The 6,264-nt window shown below is 37.4% G+C and overlaps 1 protein-coding gene across 5 annotated transcripts in view; it reads left to right on the top strand.

Moving 5' to 3' along the window:
• Window positions 1–6,264, top strand: part of ASH1L (ASH1 like histone lysine methyltransferase) — a 115,562-nt gene that overhangs the window by 900 nt on the left and 108,398 nt on the right. The gene's annotated exons all lie outside the window — the stretch shown is intronic.

Below are 6,264 nucleotides of genomic sequence, written 5' to 3'. Positions count from 1 at the left end.
GGAGGCGGAGTCGGCTGGGCCCCTGACAGGTTAGTTTGCGTGTTGTGCAGGCACGACTGGGGCATCCCCCACCGTCCAGCTCGTGGCGGCGCGACGGGCGAGAGTGGCGGGCGGGGTGATCTTCCGAGGGGACTTTACCTGCGTGATCGGCTCTGGCGTCCCTGACACGCCGCACGGTTCGAAGGGACGACAGGATGAGCTCAGTGTTCTAAGTTTAATAAATGTTACTGGGGAGTTTGTATAATACAGGGAAAGACATGTTTTTGGTCTAGAAGACAGATGGCCTGTTGGTGTATAGCGGCTGTGTTTGTGTGTGTATGCGAGGAAGGAAAGTGTTCCGGAAGAGTTTGCTTGTATTTGTGTAAGTGTGATGGAGTTCCCCTTATAAGTGAGTTTATTTTTAAAATAAAACTTGGGATGCTCCGTGCTGGTTGATACGTGTGTGCATTTAGGGTTTGGGAGCGCCCCGTTACTGGGCAAGAGCAGTCATGGCAGTAGTGTTTTACACACAGAGGGCATGTATGTGTGGGGTCAGGGGTGGGAGAAACGTGTCACAGCCAGCTGTGGTCTTACGAATAGTTGGTGTCCCTGGAGAGAGTGAATTGTGTAAACGTGAAGGCCCAGACCATCTGTAACGAACCATTTCTGTGAGCGTGTAAAGAATGCGTGGCCTTCTGGGTCGATCTGATTTTATATTAACCTTTTATAGTAGAATAAAGCTTTTCCATTTTTCAGATTGTATTTTTCAGTTTCTTTGTGATTCCAAATCTCTGTAGGGTAAATGTTTTCTCCCATTTTACAAAATAAGAAATTGATGCAAAAAGATAATTTTTCCAAGGTCACATGTTAAATTGGAAAGAAAGTTAGGACTGGAATTTAGGTATTATGACCACTAGTCCAGTGGTATATTCCCGGTACGCGGCCCTCCAGGAGGTCTTGGTCAGGCAAATCTGAGTTTATTGGAAAGGTAGGGGCATATGTGACCTGTTGAATTGTATTATATTTGGTAGAGATCGATTGTACCAGACATGTATGTGGCATGTAGGTTGTCCTGCCAGGTTGGCCTGTCTGAAATAGGTGTCCCTGACTATGTTATTTTTTGTTTATGGAGGAAGTAGAGCATTTCTAACACTTAAGCTTGTATGTTTGAAGGAGGGATGTCTTTCATAGCTTAACTTATACCAGAGCAGCTGTATGGGGACTGACAGCTTAACTTTAAATCTTTGAGAGGAAGGAGCTTCTTTCATTCATTCAACAGCTACTTATTGAATATAACTACTCAATAAATGGTCCTGCCTTGGGGTGAGAAGAATCAAGGTGACCCTGTTGAAACAGCCTGGATGCAAATGAGGGACGACTTATCTTGACAGTGATATGTGTTAATTTGAGCGAGGCAGACAAGTCAGTGTGGAACAAAACTAGAAAACCTTCCTAAAAAGTCTGTTCAGTTTGGAGGAAATTTAGATCTTCTGGACATTTTTAATACGGAAGGATACAAGTATATTTAAGCATCTTACAGGGTGGCCAGTTTGTGATAGAATGTGCCTTCTTTTTTTGTTGTTTGTTTTTGGCACTTAAGGAGTAAACTGTTTTGGGGGATCTTGGAATTGTTTTATGTGCCTGTGGATACTGGCACTTTTTGACTAGGATGAAGGAATGCTTTGAAAGACTAATCTTATAGTAAGGATCCCCTCTATGAATATGAGGGAAGAATACTTGGATGAAACCAACTTTATTTCTGTGGAAAATGGAATGTTTCTGATATGCTAGATTAGTGGTTCTTAAAGTTTTTTGGGGTCATTTATCCTTCTGAAAATCTGATGAAAGACCCTCATTATAGAAAATGAGCATAAGCACAGTGACACAAATTATGCATACAATTTCAGGAACATAAATCGTGATGAAATAGAACCAATTTATGTGTAGGTCTCATTTGAAGCCTTTTAAATTTATTTTTTTTTATAGTTGTGTGGTAGAGATGTTGTCATGAGTTTTTAAAAAATTTAAGTATAGCTGGTATACAAGGTCTGAGTTTAAGGTGAAAGATTCTAGAATAGTATTTGAGCGTGCTGACACTAAGGAGAACTTGAAGATCCATTTTTTTTTATTGCTTTTCCTTTACTCTTTGCAAACTTGTTTCTGTAATGTTAGTATGTGATTATGAATCAGGTGGTAAGAGAATATAGCACAAATGTTTATAGTTCTTTTCAGTATCTTTTTATTCTCAAACTCCTATTTTTTTCTAGTTGTGCACTGGTACTGAGGTGTTTTAAAGCTCATTGCCTGCAGTTTATTTTAGTTATAACAAACATTGAGTTCATTCTGTGCAGGGGACACAAAGATGAAGAATATATGGTGCCTGCCCTTGAAGAGATTCGAATCCGGTTGAAGCTGTGAATTGTATGATGATGGTAGGAGCTTTCAAAAGGGCAAGGAGGAGGGAAGCGTGTTCCTGGTTTAGGTTTTATGACTTCATTGCAGAGAATTTTTGCCATTACTTATTCTTAGGAAGCTGTAAAGCCTTTGTATGCAACTTTGTAAAGAAAAAGTGTGCTTTGGTATCAAATGATTGACCATCTGATGTTTTTGGATGAAGGAACTCTGGTTTGAAAAGGAGGTAATCACTGCTGGCATTCCCTATCTTGTTCTGGATGTGTTTCTACAGTAAGCTTATGTAAAAAGGTCCTAACGTCATTTTGGATATACATGCATCTGGGACACACTTCTAGGGTAAAATTCAGTAGTTATTTCACAGACTACCCATGAATCTAGTACTGGTAATTAAAAATAATTTCTGCATTTTAAAAAGAATAGAAATTCAGAAAGGTGTTTTACTTGGACAGATTACAGGATTCATCAAGACAATGGAAAGATCTTAAGAAAAACGGTCTGATGGTCTCCTTTATTGTCATGGCCTCTGTGTAAGAATGTCATGTAAGCTTGTCAAAATTTTAATATTTTCTCTAATTTTTAACTTGGGTATTAGGTTCATGGTTTTTTAAAAACATATGTCATGATGTGTGCATATCTGCATATAGATACGTAGGTAGTCTCTTCTATGTAGGAGATACTTCACAAAAATGATGCTTATAATAATCAGAATTATTCAGGCTCTTTAAGGATCAAGAGTGGAAAGCAATTTTTATGTCCTGTCCTTGCGTTGCATTCTAAACTAAAGCGCATCACTTGGATGTCTTGCTAGGCACTGTATCTTCGTAGTATTAGCAGTTCCACTTAAGGCTTTCTTCTCAGTCTTCCATACCAATGAATAAAGAATCAGCCGCATTCAGTCCTGCCCCAAATGGTCAGCCTACACACAGTGCAGAAGTTTTACCATATGTGTAGGTGGTGTGTCTCCAGTTAAATAATTTCATACTGCTATTCGAATTATGTATGTTGGTCTGAGTCTTTTAAAGGTAATGTACAGCCTTCCTGAAATCCACTGTGAGAGCTGCTTTGTGCCAGCCTTTTCAGGGCATGAGATATCTTAAGCCTGGCTGTGCTGAGAGGGAAATGAAAGTAGTTTTTGTTTTGTTTGGACCTGTATTGTAGTTTTTTTTCTTTTTTGTTGTTTATATTTCTTTGTATGTAGAGGTTAGATCTTCATACTTATGATTTGTCATCTTAATGATAACTATCAGTCTTACATTTCACGTTTTAGAAATCACGTTTTTTAGTGACTGCCTCATTGGAGATGTCAGTGGCAGTGTGATGTTGACACAACACAAGTGATGGGTTCGAGTGATGACAGAAGTTTGACTAATAACCTTACTGCTGCTTCAGAGTTGTATTTGCTTCATTGAACATCTTTTTTTATGTTTGAAGAATATAAGATTTTATTTTTAGCATTAATTGTTTTTGCTTTTCGTAGTTTTTAGTCATTTGCTCTCAGTCACATGCAAGCTGATGACAGGATTGTTTACTTTTTTTTCGTTTAATTGTGTTTGTTTTTAAAATGTGGAAGATTTCAAACATGCAGAGATGACTAGAACAGTATAATGAGTTCTCATGTGTTCATCATCCAGCTTCAACAGTTATCAACCCCCAGTTACCACACTGTATCCCCATCTACTAGTCTCTCCACCCCCCACTTCCCCTGCCCTTTTGAAGCACATCTTCCAGACATCATTTCATCCACAAGTACTTCAGTGTATACTTTTGTTGCACTCTAAAATGGGGAATTATTTCTCTGTAGTTAGGTTTATTTAACGTTTTAAAGTATCTAATGATAGTTGGAACTAAACTACTTGTACGAAATACTTCCGATCTATATAAACTGTCAGTAGGGAGTCCCTCTGCGAACTAAGAAGTGAGCTGAATAGAAGTTCACCTCACTGCTTGTAGGTGTTTGCATTGAAAAATGAAACAGATAGTTCCTGTATTTGCCAGAAAAGCTTATCAGCTTTTTCAAAGGCACAAGTGATAAACAATGTAGTTTTTTTGTTTGCTTTTGTTTTGTTTGTAGTCAGAGTGACAAGATGATGAAAACATTTTCTAGTTCCTCTTGGTTTTCTAACTGGATCCAGTTACCACAAAGAAATCAGATGATGCTGGTGATGTTGAACAGGAGCTAAAATTGGTCGAATGTCAACTTGCTGTTTAAAGACTAAAATGCACATTGTTTTGAATTTTGAAATTCTAATTGTGGACATTTGAAAGTCCATCCCGTTGCTTAAGTTGCTTCATATGAACCACGTTACAGAGGATGGTTATCATGATGAGTAGAAACATTGTATAAAAAGAAAGTTAGTGTTCCTATTGAGTTACTAAAATGAATCAGAGTATAGAGATTTGAAGTGGTTGCTAGTGAAGAGATGTACAGATATATTCCTTCCACAAAAGGCTGACAGTTATAATTCAGATGAATGTGAACTCCCATCATTAGTGAAAGTTTGGCTAATTTATCTCTTGTTAAAGCTTATAATCCCACAGTAGCTAAATCATGAATCTTCGACTTAATCTTCTTGGTTTTATATTTCTGTCTTTTCTACATTTGATACTTCTCATGCAGTTTTGTCCTAAGACCACAGGTGGACAGTGTGTCAGATTATAAAGTAGCCATAGCATAGTTTCTTGGTGTAAAGGACATTATTTAGAATGTGGAGGAGACATTCTTTATAATAAAGTTTCTTAAATTCAGCACTGCTGAAAACGCAAAGCTCCAGAGTTTAAATATTAGTATTTACTAACATAAGCCTAACAGGGCTGAATGGAGAGAATTTTAAAAATTGTCTTTGAAAGAAGAAGCTGCTAACTCTGATTTTGAGAAAATGGGGGAGTGAATCAGTCGTGTATGATAATTACTGGGTGAACAATATTATATATAGTATAAAGGTCTTCAAAGAAGATTGGAGGATGTAAATCTCAAGTAGAGATTCCATCAAGCTAAATGATAACACAGGTTGGGAAGTTAAAGTTTATGCAGAAGCGTAACAAAAAAAGCAATCACCTTTAAACTTCAGTGAGATAGAGATTTAATTTAATTGTGTGTGTGTCTAAGGAATAAAACCTCAAATGTAGAACAAGGTCAGGGTTTAATTTCAGTTTAACAAGTATTTCTTCTATTCCTTTGTTCGTTCGTTCATTCATTCACTCATTCGTCACTCAAGTTAACTAACATTTTCCCAGTGTTTACTCCATTCCCACTTCTGTGCTTAGGTGTTGGGGAAAAAAGACTTTTCCTTGCCTCAAAGAATTGTGAATCTAGTAAGAGGAACAGCTTTTTAACAAACATGACAAAATACAGTGTAACACATTATTTATTGCCAGGTAGAGAGGGGAGAAAGTTACTGAATCTTTGGGAAGAAGGGAAAGCTTAGGGATGTCTTCCTACACAAGTAGGAAAAGCCAGGTTTAAAAGGATAAATTGTGAGTTATTCAGTTAAGGCTTAGGGCATTCTAGGTAGAGGAGGGTCATGTGCCCAGTATGAAAATGAATATAACATAGCAGACTGAATTCAGGGGACTGTAATTAGGATCGGTAAACTTTCCACCCATTTTCCTATGATATCCTGTGTGTTCAGTACTATGTAAGATTGGCCTTTCTACTTAGAGATCGTCAGCAATATGAAGATGGAACTAGTATGTTCAATGCACTCTACTTAGGGTCTATTGTTACGGTTAAAAGTAATTTCTAACAAAGAATAAAATCAAGAAAATAACTGATTATGTTTTAGTTACTTAAAAAATTTTTTCTAGAATACACCCCGTTCCATCAGTATTTTAGTTAATCAAGCTTTGATTATAGTAAGTATCCATCCAGCC

This window comes from Rhinolophus ferrumequinum, chromosome 22, assembly GCF_004115265.2.
Source record: "Rhinolophus ferrumequinum isolate MPI-CBG mRhiFer1 chromosome 22, mRhiFer1_v1.p, whole genome shotgun sequence".
Lineage (NCBI taxonomy): Eukaryota > Metazoa > Chordata > Mammalia > Chiroptera > Rhinolophidae > Rhinolophus > Rhinolophus ferrumequinum.
Note: the sequence above shows the minus strand (reverse complement) of the source record. Positions and strands in the feature narration are given on the sequence as shown.